Genomic DNA, 20,737 nt, shown 5'->3' with positions numbered 1-20,737 from the left:
TGGGAAAGTCTGCAAAGTAGGTTTAAATATGCACCTAAAAAAAAAAAGAAAACTAGGAAGGATACACGAAAAAATAAAAAAGTTGAAAAAAAAAAAAAAAACCATGCACCTAAACCTTACTTACACCATTAGGATTCTTAGAAAATACCTTCTTTATACATATGCAAAAATCCCCAGCTCTCCTCTCTGAATTGCAAACAGATTTCAATTTTCAAACATCAACAGCAAAGCACCCATCTGCTTTGTTACCTGCTAAACCCCTTAAAAGGCAACGCCAGGATCTCTTAAGGATGATGGAAAACTTTGGAACCAGAAGTAAAGTAGTAACACCTTTCCTTCTGATGAAACGGGACTTATGGTGACCCCAGGGTCCTGGCAACATGAGGGACGTCCACAACATTCTGTTTTTATTGCTGACTGCCACCTCTTTGCCTGATGATTTTCTCTGGCCATTGAGTCTGCTTTGTCTATGTGGCAGGCTAAAAATGCCACTCACACCCCCAGAGCAGCTTTCAACCAAGGAGTCGTGAGAGTTGGGGGAAAGTACCCCAGTTCCCTTGCCCCAGAGTGGAACATCCATATGGTGTTCTACGCAGGCTCCCACAGTTCCCCAGCTTAGAATGACGCCTCAGTTACACTGTGGGAACTAGCAGGATTATGCACCTTTTACTGGCTGCTTTCCCCTCCCTGTCTCCCTTTCTCATTCCCTGTATTGCCTCCAACTCCCAAATAAACATTGAATCCATATCCATTAAGACAGCGAGTAATGAACGACACCTTTGGAGTCATCGGGTCACTGACTGTCATGGAGATCCTCCCCAAACTGGCCCCTGAGCACATGACACAGGGAAGAGTCTGGACTTTAGAAGCAGAGATACCTGAGCTCCAACCAGCACAAGTAATGTAGACTGAATCTACTTCAGCACTGAGTTTTGCATTTCCTCCTCTGAGATCTTGGGGCCCCAGCTGCACCCCCCCTCCCCAGTCAATCCTCTGTGATCTCCGTCTCACACTCTCTGGTCTGCCCACACCTTCGAGCAATCCCTGGGGCCTGCACAGACAAAACTGAAGGCATGAACACATGATGGGGTGTGCAATAATAGGGAGAATGGCTTTCCTGGGCTCAGAGGGGGAATCCTGAGAAAAAGGTGTCCTTGTAAGATGCCTTTAATGCCTTAATTTAAAGGCATTAAAGTAATATGCCCTTACATGCATAAGACTAAGTGAAAGAAGCCAGTCTGAAAAGACTACATCCTGTCTGACTCCAACCATATGACGTTCTAGAAAAGGCAAAACTATGGAGACAGTAAAAAGATCAGTGCTTGCCAGGGGTGGGGGTGGGGGAAGGAAGAAGGAATACGTGGAGGACAGGGGGTTTTAGGGCAGTGAAACTATTCTGTAGGCTACCACGGTGGTGGATACACATCATTATACATTTGTCCAATCCCATAGAAGGTACAACACCATAGTGTAAACTCTGGGTGATGATGTTGTGATGTGTCCTCGTGGGATCCCCAGTTACAGCACATGGACCACTCTGTGGGGGATGCTGATAGCGAGAGAGACTCCTTTTGATGGGGGGGGCGGTGGTCTGTGTACTTTCCAATTTTTTCTGTAAATCTTAAATTGCTCTAAAAAAAAAAGAGTCTATATTAAAAAAAAAAATGGAACAGTCTTTCAGTTCCTTGGCCCAAACAGATGCCAACAGCAGTAACCAGATTAGAGGAAGAGCTGGGGGACCGGGACAAGAGTGAGGGGAAGGGGGATGAAAAAAACACATACTGACGCATAATGGCAAACATAAAGGCGCAAAAAGAAAAGGTCCAGCCAGAAGGCCACGGCAGTAGATCCGCGGGCCCAGCCTGCCCTGGGCTCTCCCACCCTTAGCCAACACCAGCCCTGGTCCAGCAAAGTCAAACCTTTTCAGGATGGAATGTTCCTGATCTTCTAGTCCTCACAGTCTCTGCCCAACACCTTCATTTCCCTTTATTTGCTTTCTTTTCCCTCCACCACAATATGCTCAAGTCATCCAAAACTTTCCCTTTATCACTGAGCCTCCCTAATTAAGATAATGCTATTAGAAGGTTAGAGAGGGAAAAAAAAAACCTCCCAAATTCTCTTTGTGTTTCAGTAGCTCTTTAATGTGTGAGGCAATTCTCCTAACCACCAGTCCCCAGAGTAGCCGGTCAGAAAATGAACTAATGCTTTTTTTACCTTATGAACAACGCATGCAGCACAAATTGCAGTGGCCGTCACCAGAGATTTTATTACAAAGTATCATTACTTTCACACAGCATTTCAGATTTGGCCTGATCCAATCAAAGTGAGGGCGCGAGTGAGAGAGAACTGCACACTCAAGGTCGCTCATTCCAGGGTGGCTGGGAAGCGGGTGGGAATTGGCATCTTTGAAACGTCCTCAGGACCATTGCAGAGAAAAGCAGCTGCCAGAAACGTGAATGGAAAAGGAGGTGCCTGGGGTTCGGGGCTTCAGCAAAGCCGAGGTTGTGGGCTCTGGGAGGGTCCCCAGGGCATGGGAAGGACCCCTCAAGGGAGGGATCCAACTGATGAGAGCATCACAATTCTACAACTCGAAGGTGCTACAGACATTCCCTTCATCCCTGGGCTTTAAGCAACTAATGTCTCTGGATCATTCATTCCACAAATACGACTTGAGCACTGAGCATGCACCCTGCACCATGCTAGACCCCTGAGGCTGCAAAACAGTGAGCAAACGAATGTGGCTTGAGAAGCAGGTTCGAATTGAATAGTCCCACAAGAGTGAAAGAGACAGAAGGGGTGGTGGAGCCATACCTCCCCAGTTTGACTCCCGGCTCCATCACTCAGCCAAGTGACTATAGCCAAGTCCCTCAACCTCTGGGTGCCTTGGCCTCTTCAACTGTAAAACGGGGATAATATTGGGGCTTATCATGGTGTTGAGGATGAGATGATTTAATACTTATAATACACTCGGGACAGTGTCTGGTATGTGGTAAGCTCAACATATGGGTGCTTGTTAAATAAATACAAATATAAAAATTGCAGCAGTAAGAAACAGAATACATAGCATAATAGGAGGATTCAACCCAACCAGGAAAGTCAGGAAAGGCTTGAGCTGAAATGCAAAGGAAGGGGAGACATTAATTAAAGGAAACACTAAAGCAGAGAGGTCATAGCCAAGAAAGCAGCATGTGCAAAGGCCATGTGGCTGCAAGGAGCATTTTAAGGGTAAGGCACTAGACAAAAGGCCAATGAGGTAGAAGCATAGTGCAGGCAAAGGATGAAGAAGTTGGCAGAACCAGTCCACGGAAAACTGTAGGCCACTGTCAAGAGTTTGGACTATAAAAATTTCCCAAGTGTTGGGGGGAGGGGAACAGCTCAGTGGAAGAGCACATGCTTAGTATGCATGATATCCTGCGCATCAGTTGGAATCCCACAGGAAGCAGACGGCAATTAAGGAGAGTTTCACTTTTTTTAAGTTGAGCGGGATGTAGGAAAACTGACCAGAATAGTGGTGTCCCCACAGGGACAGCATCCGTGGGGGCACCAGAAGGGACAAGGCGAGAAGGGAAACAGGTCCTGGGAAGGGGAGGAAGAGGGGCTACTGGCAGCAGCTGTGACTCCTGTCACCAACCTGGTGGGGAGGGAGGTGCACAAATCAATGCTCCAAATCTCACCTGCTCCCTCCTCCAGTCTCCAATCAGAGCTTCCCTTGGGTGAGTCCATCCACAAGGTGGAAGGCAAGGAATGCCATGATGCAGTCCTTACTGGTCAGCTGCCCAGGGCCAGAGCAGGGTGGGGAGAGTGGACGGTGGACCAGGGAGCACATGGAAGACATCCAGCACCACCTCCTTAGAGGATGTGCAGGTTTCAGGAGGAGGAGAAGGCAGACCCTTCAAGACCTACTGCGATACAGGCCAGGGATGGGACGGCCACCTCGCATCCAACACCTTCTCCAAGCAGCCTGCAATGCAGTGGTTCTCAAAGTGTGGCCTGGAGACCCCTAGAGGTCCCTGGTATCCTTTCAAGGGATCCATAAGGTCAAAACACTCATAATAATGCTATTAGCTCCCTTTTTACTCTCCTCACAAGTGCACAGTGGGATTTTTTTGGAGGCTATCTGAGGCCACCACAATTCCCTGTAAAGGCTGTTAAGTATCCCTTCCCTTTCCAACCGCATATTTCAGGGACGCCAGATATTCTTCATGCATCTGAGCCAGAACAACTTATCACAGCAGACCAGACGCAGAAGAAGGTATGAGACTCCAGCAGTCTCTTATTAACCTTAATCTTTTCAAGAAATTTAATGTAAAACAATGCCACTCTTCTCACTTCTTTTTTTGGGGGGGGGGGTTGGAAAGTACCAATATTTTCTGTTAAAGATGTGACCTATACTACACAGAAGAGATTGACAACCATTATTAAGTGAATTAATAAGTGTTTTACCTTGCTGTTTTAATTTCTAATACAATAACTAGTGATAGGTATAGCCCACATAGACAGAAGCCCTTTGAGGTCTGCAATCACTGTTAGGCATGTACAGGGGTCCTAAGATGGAGAAGCCTGGCATGGATCGGATGCTCAGAACAACAATCTCTGCGTAACCACGCTGACTGTAACGCTGAACACCTCCTGTCAGGGAGGAGGACCCTGAGGCTCAGAGACGGGCTGGCTGACAACTCCCCAGGCTCACACAGCTGCTTGATGGCACAGCTGGGACTCAAATCTGGGCTGACTGGTCCCAGGGCACACACGCTCTCCCGCTATGGCCCCACCACCCGGGGGGGGGCAAGATGCCAAGTGGTGCGGAGGATGATGGAACTGCACCTGTTTACCACCTCCTTCAAGGAGGGAGAATGACAGGGACTGACTGATCTCAATGATCAGCTACAAATGGTCCCTCCATGTGGCCATGTTAATCAGCTTCCACCAGCCAGGATCTGACCAGTTTGAAAGGTTTATAGCAACAATGTGGTACTGATTTATTTCTCCTTAATAAAAAAGTGATCAAGTGAAATCTGCATCTATCATCCTATTTATCTCGCGGAGTGATTTATGAATTAATCACACTTGCGGTGGCCGCTGACCCTAAGTTTGGACAATGCGGGGAGGTGGGGTCAGTATGGCCATCAGTGAGGCCCTGGACACGCCCGCCCCACCGCCCTCCTCTTTCAGCCTTGCCACTCACACACCAGCCAGACTGAACTCTCCAAGCTGGGTGTCAAGCTCTGAGAAGAAGGAGGCTGAGAAATAGAAGGCCCGTCCTGTCCCAGCCATTCACTCCTTATTCACTCATTCCTCTCCTTGTCTCTGGAGTGAGCAGCTCTGCCTTCCTCCCTGGACCCCCCTCCCCAAGTTTCTCCCAGTTCCCTGGAGGGAAAGGGCCCTAAGACAAGATCCGGAAAATATGCATCTCCTTTTTGGGCTGGGCAGCAATCCTGCTCCTAGGCATCCAAAGGAGGGAACCGCTGAACCCCTGCACGTGTTGTAAGAACACGGGCACCACTGAATCCCTACATCTCTTTATCCCACCAAAATCAGAAACAGCCTGAAATCTAGCAAAAGTGGTTTGCGATGCAGGCAAACTACACTGAAGGAAGAAAGGAGGAAAAGAAATTTACTAACCTATCAAGATTTCTAAGCTGTACTGCTTTTAGAAAAAAGCGAGTTGAGGAACATTCTAGATGAAGGTTTCTTGACTTCAGCACTGTGGACGTTTTGTGGGGGCTGCCCTGTGCACTGCAGGGTGTTTAGCAGCATCCTGACCTCTGCCCACTGGATGCCAGCAGCACCTGCCCCACCTGCCGTGGTGATCAATTATGCTTCCAGACACTGCCAAACGTCCCTGGGGGCAAGGTCACCACAAGGGAGAACCACTGGCCTAGACCTCATCAGGGATGTTTACATGAACAAAAGCCAGCACCAAAAGTAGCGTTTCTGTGGGGACTTGGGTCAGTTTGTGAGTGAACAGAGATCTGGACGGCAAGTCCTTGGACCAGGAGCTGGGGTCACCCGTGGGGAGCGGGTGGAAGTGTGGATGGGGAAAGAGGATCACAGGAGGCTGTTACTTTACTGTGTCATCTGCCTGTCAGTGCGGTTGTTTGTGTTTCTCCTTTACTTGTGTAACAAGGAGAGAGAAAAAGGAGGGGAGAGCTAAAGAAAAAATGGAAGGGAGGAGAAGGGAGAGAAGGAGAAGGAAAGAAGGAAGGAGCAGAGGAAGGGGAGGGAAGGAGGGAGGGAGACAGGTCTGGGCAGAAGTGCTGCCAGACCTCCCTGTTGCCTTTCCCCTTTGATCCTCAGTGTCCTCAAAGCAAAATAAGGGGGCTGCACACACAGGTCCCTCCTGCCCTGTCCTCAGCCCAGGTGAGCCCCCAGGGTCACGACCCCTCCCTCCGGCCAGCTGTCACACAGGGAGACCAGGGCTTGGGGCCTCACCCTCCTCCCAGCAGCTCTGATTAGCTCCCGGGGGAGGAGGGGAGCACAGGGTCTGCCCAGCTCCCCCAGCTCCCCCAGCTCCACACTGAGGACTTGGTCTAGGCTTCATTAAATAATTACACAGAACCCACCAAGTAATCACACCATCTCTAGAAACAAGGGGCACCTTCAGAGGAGGCCCCCTGAGTGATCTGGGGACGTGTGAGTAAGTGTACCTGTCTCCTGCCTGGGAGGAAACTATTTTTAAGGCCTCATTTGTAAAATGTATCCATCTCCCCTGGCCCACTCCGACCCCTCCCAAGCCCAGCATGTAGGAGGGAACCCCTGTTCCAAGACTGAGGACCCTGAGGCTCACAGAGGTTTGGGGCTTGTTCAAGGTCTCAGGAGTAGGGTAGGAGGTAAGCCCAGCTCCGCCTGACCCCAAGGTGATCAGGAAGTCCACACAGCAAGGACAAGGTTCAGGACAGAAAGACCTAAGAGAGATTCTGTTTGGTTTTTGTGTGTGGGGTTTGTTGTTCTGTTTCCCCACTAGGATTCTTCCTCTTTTCAGTTTTGGAAAACAAACCTAAAACCGGCGCTGCCAGCCTTCCCAAGATCTGCTGTGGCCGAGAGAACAGCCCAATGTCAGGGGAGAGAGGTGGGACCCCCTTCCCACCCGCAGGTGCCTGGGGCCCCACCCACCCAGGCTGCTGGGTGGGGGGGATGCCCAGGGGCCCTGCTCCCAGGTTCAGTGAGCTGCCCCCTCTCCAGGATAAGGGCCACGGGTGGCTGGACAGACACTGAGACTCTGGCACCCTTTCCAGCTGAGTGTCCGGTTTACCTGGGCTCTCCATTGCCCAAAGGCAGGTGCCCACAGCCGCTCCTTGCCGGTCCAGCCACCCACCAGCCAGCCCCACGGGCTCATTTCTGCTGGAGTAGCCCAAACTCATTAATAATGATTAGTCTCTCCTCAAGAAGTCCTCAATCAAAGGGCCATTAAAGTAAGTGCTGGAGGAGTGCAGGGGGGGAACAATGACAAGGGGGAGGGGAAGGTTGGGGATGGCAGGCAGAGCTGCGCTTCAGTAACCCCCGGACTCTGACACCTCCTTGCCGCAGGACCTTGGCTCGGTCACGCCTCGTCCTAAGTCTGGCCATCTCTGAAGTGGAGGGGCAGTTGTGACTACAGGGTCAGTGATAACACCTGTAGAAGCACCCAGCTGGGAGGAATAAGCCTTGGGTGACTCTTAAGGCTCCTGGCACCATGACCCTGGGGGAGTTAGTGGAAGGGGAGGGGGTGCCCCCTGTCAGAGCAGATCCCTAAGCAGCACCACTTCTCACAGCCTGGCCACGTGCACTCTGGTCCCTGGGGACCACACACGGCCCACCTTGCCTCATCCCAGCACTCCCAGTGCAGGGCCACAGCCCTCTCCTGGTCTCCGGGCAGGAGCACCAGAGCCATCAGGAGCAGCACAGGGGGGACAGAGTGGGAGCCAGGACACCCCTCGACCTTGAAGGAGTCTGGACCAGATGGGACCTCCTAGCCCTCAGCTCCCCGCTGTCCTCTGGCTCCTCGGGGGGCCTCAGGTGCAGAGAGGAAACGCGGGGACGCCACACTCCACTGACCCTCCACCCGTGTGGGTGACCAGAGTCTGAGACACGGCCCTCTGCTGGGCATCAGGACATCCAATGTAGAGTCTCCCCATGTGCATCTGCAAAATGCAGCCCCCTCTCAATTCAAACAGGAACAAAGGAAAGAAACAAAGGAAGAAAACAGAATCCTACAGCCTATCAGGTCCAGCCTTCCTCGGGAGAAGGGGGGATGCCCAAACTCCAGAAGCACTGACCCCAGGGCTGATGTGGCCATCTGACTCTCCTCCAGCACAGGAAATGAACTTTTACAAAGGCCCCAATCATGGGCCAAGCACTCAATCTTGTTGCTTCATCTCCCAACCACAAGGATGCCACAAACTTGGTATTAGCTATTCCATTTCACAGAGGGAAAAATCCATTTCACAGAGGGAAAAACTCAGAAAGACAACGCAGCCTGTCCAAAATGCCGTGTATGGGACAGTCACGGTGCCGAAGCCCAGATGCAAAGCCAGGAGCCTTGGGTTCTGACTTGCTTCCTTTTCCACTTGGCGGCCATGAGAGCCGTGGTGACACCAGGGGTGGTTATAGGTGGCACTTCCCCAGCCCCTCCACGTGCCAGGCCCCCGCTCTCCGCAGCTTTGAGTCACTCCCTCCTCCCCACAAACCAAAGAGGCCAGGACTCTCTCACCCATTTCAGAATGAAGACAACTGAACACTGCAAAGTTAAATACCTTGTCCAAGGTCACAGGATAGGGACAGGGCAGAGCCCGGCCTTGCCCTCTCTGGGCCCAGCTGACACAGTACTTGGAGCAGAGCGACCAACCCATAGACAAACACTGGACAGAAGAGGGGATTGGGAGCAGGAGGGAAGGATGACAGCACAGCGTGGAGGGTCAAGGTGTCCACAGCCAAACTACCCGGGGTTCAGGTCCCAGCTCTGTCACTTTTTAAGTTCAAGCTTCTTAATTTGTCTCTGTGTCCATTTTCTTACCTGAAAAAATGACTATAGTAACAGTTCTCATGGGGAGGGTGTAGCTCAGTGGTAGAGCGCATGCTTAGCATGCAGGAGGTCGGTCCTGGGTTCAATCCCCAGCACTGCCATTAAAAAAGAAAGAAAGAAACCTAACCACCTTCCTCCCCTCAAAGAAAGCAGAAATAAAACAAACAGTAACAATAGTTCTTACCAGTAGGGTGCTTCAGAGAAACAAGTGAGCTACTATCCAGCTTGGCACCGGCCGAGAGCCCTACACTACTGTGGATACGTGGAGGGCAGGCAGCATGGAAGCTTTGGACTGGCCAGCATCCTGGACCCAGGGTCTTCAGGCTCCACACGTGCACAAGCCCAAAAGTGAGCACTTCCTTAAATTCTGCGCCCTGGGCACCCTGCTGACCTCACCCTAGTCCCAAGCCTCCTCTGCCCACAGTTTCTGCCTGGGCTCCCCCAGCTGCCTCCACCCAGAGGATAGAGGCTCTCAGACCAGCCCTGCAAGGGTCTCCAGCCTGGTAACAGTAAGCTCCCATCACTGAGAGGCCATGGCCACTTGAGGCCCTACAGACAGAATAACCGCTGGAAGGAAGCTGGAAACCACTTCGAAGCTTTGAGCCAGACAACAGGTGAGCATCCCCCATGAGAATGATCACAGTGCCACCTGGTGGTAATGTGGCAGATGGCCCAGTTGGTCCCAGAGAGTCGGAAGAGAGCATCTTACAGGCGCCCCATGCCCCCCACCCACTGGTCCCCCACCTAGGTACTTCTCACAACCGGGGCATTTAGATATTTAACAAATATTAAAGTCATAACACCAAACACTTTCTTGAGCAGTTTTCATTCATCACTGAATTCTAACAGTACTCTAAGAAAGATATCATTACCCTTTTTGCAGATGAGGACACTGAGGCTCAGAGGTGCAAAGTTACTCGCCCAAGGTCACACAGACAGCAAGCGGCAGAGCCAGGATTTGAGCTCAGACATTTAGACACCAAAGCCTTCCCTCCTTTTCAATATGCCTCAGGGGTGAGAAATAAAATAGACACTTCCCTTGGACTACAGCCTAGTTGGAGGGCACAGAAATTACAGATTCATGTATTAGGTGCCCACTGTCCCTCAGGTGCTGGGGATGAAGCAGCTGGCCAGGGTCCCTGCCCAAATCAAGTTTGTGGGGAGATGAACATTCATCAAATAATCACACAAATAAATACGCAACAGTGACAAAAGACCTAAAGGAAAGGAAGGGGTTCTGAGACTGGACACCAGGGGAGTCTTCCCTTGAAAAAGTGATTCAATGAGCTGAGATCTGGAAGATGACCAGGCCTTACTCAGGCAAAGAGGCATTCACTTGTTCATTAGCAAATGAAACTGTGGCGGCCATCCAGGTTTGCATTTTTTGTTACACATATATAAACCCATAAATAAGACAGAATACTTGCTTTTGCAACTTGTTTTCTAACTCCGCAGCGTTCTTCAGATCTTTGCATGTCAATATGTAGAATCATTCATTTTAACTAAGGAGGCCGTCATACCATTGACATCTGTCACATGCACTGTGATTTACTTATCCACGGCTCTGCTGATGGCATTTGGGTTACCAACATCCCCCAAGCGCATGCATCTCAAAATGCACATACACAAGAGTCCCCTTGAGGTAGATTCCCCTGTGTTCTCTTAAATACTTTTCAACATCATCTTCATGGGGGCAGGGAGAAAATCAGTTTCTATTAATTAAAAACTGCATATAAAAACAAATGCGTTAGCTAGTTCATTTACCCTGGCTGAAGCCACATAAGCTTCTGAAACACATTTGCCAAAATACTTCCTACATTCCTGCCGATTTTGTTCTTTCTTCCCTTTTCTTGTATAATTTTTCCAAGATGGGCAATTTGTTAGAAGATATACTTAAAGGGTTACAAATAATGTGGTCTTTTTAAATCACTCACTTCATAAACAAGACGACCTTTTGCAAGCCTGATTTCAAGATTTCAGCTGAGTGCTCTGTGGCCTTCAGGCTGGCAGGTCTCAGGCAGGTGGCACCCCTGGAGTTACCCTAGGTGACCTGAAGATGTACAGTACCTAGAGATAGGTGGCACCCTGGAGGAAGGGCTTACATTTCTATTCAAGCATTTGCATGTTGGATCAGTCTGTGAGAAGCTTTACTGGAAAACCTGAGTTAACTGAGCTAACCAGAGCCATACTTCCCGCTGATCACCATCAGTGTTATGGCCCCTACAGCTGGCTGAGTGTGTAAACTGCATGACAGGCTTCTAGAGCATCAGGTCTTACACAGCAGACCTTGAGGCCCAAGGTGTGTGTGTGTGTGTGTGTCTGTGTGTGGGTGGGTGGTGTCTCTGCGCTTGTGGGGCAAGGGCTGGCTGCCCAGTTCCCATAAGCCCTTTCTGCGGAATTGCCTCTGATTCTCAGAACTATGGCTAGTGAAAGGTGAAAGGGACTCCAAGGCCAAGCCTCACCACCTTCTCTACCAGATTCAATCACCGGGCACTCCCTCTGGTCCACTCAGCCAGGAAGATACAGAATATTGCATCCCAGGAGATAGGGCATCTGATCCAGCAGGAGTTCCAAAATCTGCCACCAGGTGGCACCATAGCTCCTGCTCTAGGCCCTGGTCTCTCAGTGGCTTGGGCATACACAGGGACTCTAATCAGCATTTAGCCAGACTTCGCCTTGTGGGGTCACTGCCTGTCTCAGCTGTGACTCATTCTGGGCCTCCCTGTCCACATCAGGAAACCTTCTCCAGCTGGGTAACATAGTGAATCAGCTGAGGCACAAGGAATCTCCTGTGGCCACACCGCAGAGTGTAGGGTTTACCAGACAGCCCTGAAAATCCCAGAAACAGACACGAGGACGCTCAGGCCAGTATAAAGCTGTCCTGCTGCCTGTCTCAACTTCTGTCGCCTCCTTCACCTATAGCCATAAGACCCTCTCATCGCGGCCGCCACTGCCCCCTGACCTCACCGTGCAAGGCTCCTGGAAGCTGGTTGACCTGGAGATGTACGTCCAGCAAGCCTGGGGCAACAGAGGCCACCCCCAGGCCAGTCCGCAGGGAGTTGGGAGAAAATCTGCCGGCTCACACATGACAGCACCCCCTTACCCGCCTCCACAGCTATGACAGCTTTCATCCTCCCCGCTACTCCCTGACTGGACTGCACAGGCCTCTAAGAGAGCAGTTTGACCTAAAGACGGACGTAGGGCTGCATAGGCTGCACCCAAGCCAGGCGGTGGAGTAGATGGGAGCAAATGACTGGCTCCCAAAGGGCAGGCCCCTCCCCTCATCGCCACTGCCAGGGCTACCGCCTCTGCAATCTTCCCAATCCACTGACCGCACTGTGCCCGTGGTCTTACTAAAGTTGGTATACAGAGAACGTATCTCAACAGTATAAAAACTATTCATGACAAACCTACAGTCATTATAATACTCTAACAAGAGAGCTGACAGCATTTCCGCTAAAACCTGGAACAAGACAAGGATGCCCACTCTCACCACTTCTATCCAACACAGTACTGGAGTTCCTAGCCATAGCAATTAAATGAGAAAAAGAAATAAAAGGGATCCAAATTGGAAAAGAAGAGATAAAACTGTCATTATATGCAGACGGCATAGTATTATATATTCAGGAAACCCTAAAGGCTCCACACAGAAGCTACTAGAGCTACTACCTGTCAAGGTAGCAGGACACAACAGCGACACAGAGATCAGTGGCATTTCTTTTATGAAAGTAATAATCCCTTTTTAAATTGCATCCAAAAAATACAACACTTAGGAATAAATCTAACCAAGGATGTGAAAGACTTACATATGGGGAACTACAAAACACTGACTAAGGAAATTAAAGAGGACTTAAAGAAATGGAAAGGTAGCCCATGTTCTTGCATTGGAAGAATTAACATTGTTAATATGGCCATACTGTCCAAAGCAATTTACAGACTTAATGCGATCCCTCTCAAATTACCCAGGGCATTTTTCACAAAACTACAAGCAACCCTAAAATTTATATGGTATCACAAAAGACCCAGAATTACCAATGTATTACTGAATAAAAAGAATGAAGCTGGAGGAATAACCCTCCCAGACTTCAGATAGTATTACAGTGCTACAGTCATCCATGGTATTGGTACAAAAACAGACATACGGATCAATGGAACAGAAAAGAGAGCCCAGAAATAAACCCATGAACTTCTGGTCAGTTAATCATTGACAAGGAAGGCAAGAACATACAAATGGAGTAAAGACAGTCTCTTCAGCAAATTGTGTAGGGAAAACTGGACAGCTGCATGTAAAGCAATGAAGTTATTACAATACTCCAATACCCCATACACAAAAATAAATTCAAAATGGCTTAAAGACTTAAGTATAAGACAAAACACTATAAACCTCTTAGAAGAAAACATAGGCAAAACATTACCTGACATACATTTCAGCAATTTTCTCCTAGTGCAGTCTACCCAAGCAATAGAAACGAAAGCAAAAATAAACAAATGGGACCTAGTTGAACTCACAAGCATTTGCACAGCAAAGGAACCCATAAGCAAAACAAAAAAAAACACTTACAAAATGGGAGAAAATATTTGCAAAAGATGAGACTGACAAGGGCTTAATTTCCAGAATATATAAACAGCTCATATAACTGAATAACCAAAAAAACACCCAGTCCAAAAATGGGCAGAACTTAACCAGCATTTCTCCAGTGAAGACATACAAATGACCAGTAGACACATGAAAAAATGCTTAGTATCGCTCATTAACAGAGAAGTCCAAATCAAAACTTCAATGAGGCATCACCTCCTCACAACGGTTGGAATGCCCTTGGTTCTACAGTCGACACACAACAAAGGCTGAAGAGGCTGTGGAGAAAAGGGAACCCTTCTCCACTATTGGCAGGAATGTAGTTTGGTGCAGCCACTGTGGAAAACAGTAGGGAGATTCCTCAAAACACTAAAACCAAACTTTCCAAAAGCTTTTGTTGACCTCAGGGGCAGACAGACAACCTCCCAAAGACCAGGGCATCTCATGTTATTCCACCCCAGGTCGCCTGTGACCTGGAGGGTCCAGGGTGACATGCACTTGCTGGGCAGGACCACCTAAGCAGGAAGGCCATGACCCCAGGGGCAGTCGGAGGCGCCCTCCTACCTCCTGGGGCTGCACCCGCTTTCCAAAACACGCCTATGAGCAGCAGCGAAGATGCCAGTTTCAGTGAATACTAACGGGGGGGGGGGGGCATCTTAATCACGGTTGCGGGCCGAAACCCAGGTCAGGGCCCTAACACGCTGCAAGGCCCGAACCTCACCTACGAACTCCTACCTCTACGCCTCCCCAAAGGAGCACAGGCCTCATCTGACGGCTCCACAACCTCCGCGCCCCGATCAGCGCCCCTTAGCTGCATGGCGAAGGCAGCCAGGCGAAGACACATGGCGGCCCAGACCCGGGGACGCGTTCCTCCTCTAGGAGATGGTCCAGAAGAAACCGGCTCCCGCTCAGTTTCTAAACGCTCTGCGCGGGTACCGGGGTACGCGCATCAGTGCGCACACGCGCATACGCGCCCCTCCTCTTCACGCCAGCAGCTAAGACCCTAGGGATGCGGCTCCTGCTGTACCGGACGCTGCGAGTGCGGCACAGTGAGGACGACAAGGGTTGGCTGGGGACGGGCAGTGGGGGGTGGGCAAACGGCCGGAAGGGACGTCTGGGACCCAAACCATAACGTCCCCACCACCACACCAACCAGGCCCCACACACAACTACTGGAACGGGCCAGACCACATCCACAAAACTCAGTTCGCAGCTTATCTAGGCCCTGTCCCAGGTCACTGTTTCCACACTCACAGCCAAGCCTGCTCCCAAACAAGACCCAGAAGACCTGTCTGCTTTTCCTCACACGAAAGATACCGCCACCACACTCTGCCCCATTAAGTCCTAAGCTACAGTCCCTGCAAACCAAGCTGACCCCTCATGCCTCACCCCAGGTCCCCCCACCATCCACAGATGATCCCCTTCTCCGGGGATTAGCCCCTACCCCTCAGCCGGATACCGCCAACTCCCAGCGCCCCTCACCCAGGGACGGCCACGTCACTCCTCAGCTGGGTCACTCCCACTCCCAGCGGCCTCTCACCCCTCAGCCTGTCCCCCGTCACCGCAGGATTCCCCCCTCACTCCCAGTGCACCCCTACGCGGGGATGACCCCCCTCACCCTGCCAGGGGCAGGATGGTCGGGGCCTGGTCAAAATGGCGATGGCCGCCAGATGGGGATCTCCTGCAGTGTGTGGGCACACAGCCCCGTGTCCTGGCTCTAAGGCTCCAGGGAGCTGCGCGGGGAACCGGGGGGGGGGGGGGGGAGTGGGCAACAGAGGCAGTACCAATTCCCACCAGGGCGACCTACCTACCCAGGGCCTTATCTGAGCCAGCAGGTCAGGGTGGTCCTGGGCTGCACACTGCTCACCAGTGGGCCCTGGGTGGCTGATGGCCCGGATGATGAACCGGACACCAAAGGCGGAGGCCCTGCGCACACGAACCTGCGAGGGGGAGGGTACGGCGATTCTGGGGATGGACAGCAGGCAGCGGCAGCGGTGGGGGCTAGGGGCGGCCCTGCTGAAGACAATCAAGTTGCTCCCATCACCCCCATGGCCTGGCCTGGGGGAGGCCTCTTCTGCTCCAGCTTCATGGACCGCACTTCCCCCCGTCAGCCTCCTCCCGGGAGGCGGGCAAGGTGTGGTCAGTGGGGTTTGCAGTGGCGATGGTGGGTTGGGGGCTACCCCTCGAGAGCGCGGGGATTTGATCCCATTTCCCGCTGTCACTGTCACCGCCCCGGCACACTGACTGCACCATGCCCGCCTCCCGGGAGCGGACTGACACTGTAACCTGTGACCTGCGGACGCGGGGCGGCAGAGGCCGCCCCCAGGACAGGACGCGGGGGAGATGGGAGCAAGTCGACAGGCTCCCAGGGGCAGAGCCCTCTCCCCGCTGCCCTCGCCGCCGCCGCCGCCCACGCACCCTGGCAGCACCACTTCGCCTCCCAGGAGCAGGCTGGCCGCGAGACGGGCACCCCCCAACATAGGGAAGCAGAGGCCACCCCAGTCCAGGCCGCGGGGGAATAGGGAACAAACCCAGGGGCTCACACGGGGAAGCACCCACCCCACCGCGGTGGCCCCCGTGACCGCACCGCACCCGCCCGCCGGGAGCAGGCCATGACCCGAGGCCCGGTCGGAGGTGCTCCGGGGCCGTCCGGCGCCCTCCCACCTCCCGGGGCTGCACCCGCTTTCCCAAACGTGGGTATAAGCGGCGACGAAGACGTGGCGTTCAAGAACCACTAACGTGGGGGCTGGGGAGGTGGGGCACCACGAGCCAGGGCGGCGGCCCGGACCCGCTTCAGGGTCCCAACGAGCCGCGCGGCACGGGCCTCACCTCCGCAGACCTCCCTGTGCGCCTCACCAAGGGTACAGCCCAGGCCTCACCCGCCGGCTCCCGGACCTGCGCGACCGCACCAGCGCCCCCTTACCAGCTCGGCGACGGCAGCGGAGGCGACGGCACGCGGCGGCCCAGACCCCGGGCCGCGCTCCTCCTCCGGGAGCTGGTCCACGAGCAACCGGCCTCGTCGGACGTCCGACACGCTCTGCCCGATTCACGCGTCTGCGCAGCTGTGCGTCCGCGCGCATGCGCGCCCGTCTTGCCGCCTGCGCGGCCCTCCTCCCGCCCGCAGCGCCCCTCCCCCTCCCGCTGGCAGCACTGATGCTCGGGCTGGGGCTCCCGCACTATGGGACACTGCGAGTGGGGGCCAAGACGGGCCAAGAGGGGCCAAGCCCGGCCATGCGAGGCCAGGCCGTGGGGTGGTGGGGCTGGCCCATCCCGTGGCCCACGACTGGCCAGCTGGGTTCCCAACCCCAATGCCCCCACCCAGACACCGACAGGGTCCCGGTACCCAATCACAACCACCACAGGCCCCGGGCCAGGCCGCACGCCACAGTCCCATTCCCTCCGCTGGCCGCCACACAACCCCCTCGCCCCCGTCACGGACCCCGCACCCCACCCCGGCCAGGCCCGATTCCTGACCTGATCCCCGACACAGGGCTCCTTCTCCTCATACTGAGGTTCCCACCTCCACACTCTGCCCCATTAAGTCCTAAGCTACAGTCCCTGCAAACCAAGCTGACCCCTCATGCCTCACCCCAGGTCCCCCCACCATCCACAGATGATCCCCTTCTCCGGGGATTAGCCCCTACCCCTCAGCCGGATACCGCCAACTCCCAGCGCCCCTCACCCAGGGACGGCCACGTCACTCCTCAGCTGGGTCACTCCCACTCCCAGCGGCCTCTCACCCCTCAGCCTGTCCCCCGTCACCGCAGGATTCCCCCCTCACTCCCAGTGCACCCCTACGCGGGGATGACCCCCCTCACCCTGCCAGGGGCAGGATGGTCGGGGCCTGGTCAAAATGGCGATGGCCGCCAGATGGGGATCTCCTGCAGTGTGTGGGCACACAGCCCCGTGTCCTGGCTCTAAGGCTCCAGGGAGCTGCGCGGGGAACCGGGGGGGGGGGGGGGAGTGGGCAACAGAGGCAGTACCAATTCCCACCAGGGCGACCTACCTACCCAGGGCCTTATCTGAGCCAGCAGGTCAGGGTGGTCCTGGGCTGCACACTGCTCACCAGTGGGCCCTGGGTGGCTGATGGCCCGGATGATGAACCGGACACCAAAGGCGGAGGCCCTGCGCACACGAACCTGCGAGGGGGAGGGTACGGCGATTCTGGGGATGGACAGCAGGCAGCGGCAGCGGTGGGGGCTAGGGGCGGCCCTGCTGAAGACAATCAAGTTGCTCCCATCACCCCCATGGCCTGGCCTGGGGGAGGCCTCTTCTGCTCCAGCTTCATGGACCGCACTTCCCCCCGTCAGCCTCCTCCCGGGAGGCGGGCAAGGTGTGGTCAGTGGGGTTTGCAGTGGCGATGGTGGGTTGGGGGCTACCCCTCGAGAGCGCGGGGATTTGATCCCATTTCCCGCTGTCACTGTCACCGCCCCGGCACACTGACTGCACCATGCCCGCCTCCCGGGAGCGGACTGACACTGTAACCTGTGACCTGCGGACGCGGGGCGGCAGAGGCCGCCCCCAGGACAGGACGCGGGGGAGATGGGAGCAAGTCGACAGGCTCCCAGGGGCAGAGCCCTCTCCCCGCTGCCCTCGCCGCCGCCGCCCACGCACCCTGGCAGCACCACTTCGCCTCCCAGGAGCAGGCTGGCCGCGAGACGGGCACCCCCCAACATAGGGAAGCAGAGGCCACCCCAGTCCAGGCCGCGGGGGAATAGGGAACAAACCCAGGGGCTCACACGGGGAAGCACCCACCCCACCGCGGTGGCCCCCGTGACCGCACCGCACCCGCCCGCCGGGAGCAGGCCATGACCCGAGGCCCGGTCGGAGGTGCTCCGGGGCCGTCCGGCGCCCTCCCACCTCCCGGGGCTGCACCCGCTTTCCCAAACGTGGGTATAAGCGGCGACGAAGACGTGGCGTTCAAGAACCACTAACGTGGGGGCTGGGGAGGTGGGGCACCACGAGCCAGGGCGGCGGCCCGGACCCGCTTCAGGGTCCTAACGAGCCGCGCGGCACGGGCCTCACCTCCGCAGACCTCCCTGTGCGCCTCACCAAGGGTACAGCCCAGGCCTCACCCGCCGGCTCCCGGACCTGCGCGACCGCACCGGCGCCCCCTTACCAGCTCGGCGACGGCAGCGGAGGCGACGGCACGCGGCGGCCCAGACCCCGGGCCGCGCTCCTCCTCCGGGAGCTGGTCCACGAGCAACCGGCCTCGTCGGACGTCCGACACGCTCTGCCCGATTCACGCGTCTGCGCAGCTGTGCGTCCGCGCGCATGCGCGCCCGTCTTGCCGCCTGCGCGGCCCTCCTCCCGCCCGCAGCGCCCCTCCCCCTCCCGCTGGCAGCACTGATCCTCGGGCTGGATCATGTTGTAGTATCATTATTTGTGTCTTGCTTGTTTCCTACCGGACAGTGAGTTCTTTTGGAGAAGCCTGTTTTGCATAACTCAGTGCCTGGCATAAAAGACTCAGTATTTATTAAGTGATCTTTGAGACTAACTACCCCACCCCTGTAAGTATAAGGAACCGAGACCCAAAGAGTTTCTTTAAATTCAGTAATGCACCAAGTATGTGCTGAGAATCTACTATGTACCTAGTTCTATGTAAGGCTAAATGCCTTTAGTATATTTTAAGTGTGATTCTGTCTAATTTCCATTTGTCCAGAGATCAAAAGATAGATACCAGTACCTTATGAATTCTCAAAGAATGATCACATTATGCTAAGAATTAAATTGTATATATTAATTTCATTGTATTCTAAGTGAGCATCACCCAAGTATACTATCTGTAGAATGCTAACTTAATTGTGTGTGTGTGTGTGTGTTTGCAGAAAGGAGGTGAAAATTTTGAATGCCCAACTGAATTTGCTAAACACTGAGTTAAATTAAGTTAAATAGTTTCTTCCCTGAACTTTCAACATATTCAATGGTGATCAGTTAAATGTCTGGGAAAAGCGTCTAATATGCAGTGTTTCCCAATTTCATGTGATGTGACCCCGCCTTTTTGTTGCATTTATTAACATACGCCAGAAATGGTGTTTATTTTTATTTTTATTTTTTATTGAAGTGAAGTTAATTTACAATGTTAGTTTCAGGTGTACAGCAAAGTGATTCAGTTACACATATACATACAGATACACTTATACATTTTTTCAGATTCTTTTCCATTATAGCTTATTACAAGAAATTGTGTATAGTTCCCTGTGCTACATAGTAGGTCCTTGTTGTTTACCTATTGTATATATAGTACTGTGTATATGTTAATCCCAAACTCTTAAATTATCCCTCTCCCCACTTCCCCTTTGGTAACCATAGTTTATTTTCTATGTGAGTCTATTTCTGGTTTGTAAATAAAATTTATATATTTTTTTAGATTCCACATATAAGTAATATTATATGATATGCATTTTTCTCTGACTTACTCATTTAATAGGATAATCTCTAGGTCCATCCATGTTGCTGCAAATGGCATTATTTCTTTTTAATGGCTGAGTAGTAGTCCATTGTATATATACACCACAACTTCTTTATCTAGTCATCTGTCGATGGACATTTAGGTTGCTTCCATATCTTGGCTATTGTGAATAGTGCTGCTATGAACACTGGGGTGCATGTATCTTTTCAAGTTATAATCTTCTCCAGATATTTGCCCAGGAGTGGGATTGCTGGATCATATGGTAACTCTATTTTTAGTTTGTTAAGGAACCTTCATACTGCCCTCCATAGCGGCTGCACCAAATTACATTCCCACCAACAGCATAGGACAGAAATGATGTTCTCAAGAACACACAGAGAATTGGTAAATGCAGTGCTTCTTTGAAGAGTGCTCATCCACAATTAGTGAGGACTTCAGAGGAAAACAGGAGCTTGTGCCAGAGGGTAGATGGTGAAGCTCCAGAGAAGTTGTTTACCAGTCATTATTCTGGGTAAAGTTCAACTTTGCTCTAAGATAAATCAATGTACACATTAAATTTCAAGAACATATTTAATGCAGAAATCCAGGCACAACCAAACTGTTCCCATATATAGCTCTCACATCACAAGCAACATCCTTTCTTCTCATGCCAAGAATAAAGACAGATTCACAGCTGCACAGCAGAAATGTATCACCTCTGACTTTGTCCTGGAGCTAAAGACCAGTGTTTAATTGGTGCTGAGGCAGC

General features: G+C 52.8%; 1 protein-coding gene across 1 annotated transcript in view; it reads right to left on the bottom strand.

Annotated features, from left to right (window-relative positions):
* The window catches only part of LOC140685996 (uncharacterized), a 168,148-nt gene extending 151,565 nt beyond the window's left edge, over positions 1 to 16,583 (bottom strand). Inside the window, exon 1 of the mRNA XM_072938384.1 lies at positions 16,501 to 16,583. The gene's annotated coding sequence lies outside the window, so the exon portion shown is untranslated. The remainder of the gene's footprint in view (positions 1 to 16,500) is intronic.
* Positions 16,584 to 20,737: the final 4,154 nt, after the last annotated feature.

Source organism: Vicugna pacos, chromosome 15, assembly GCF_048564905.1.
Source record: "Vicugna pacos chromosome 15, VicPac4, whole genome shotgun sequence".
NCBI classification, from domain to species: Eukaryota; Metazoa; Chordata; class Mammalia; order Artiodactyla; family Camelidae; genus Vicugna; species Vicugna pacos.
Note: the sequence above shows the minus strand (reverse complement) of the source record. Positions and strands in the feature narration are given on the sequence as shown.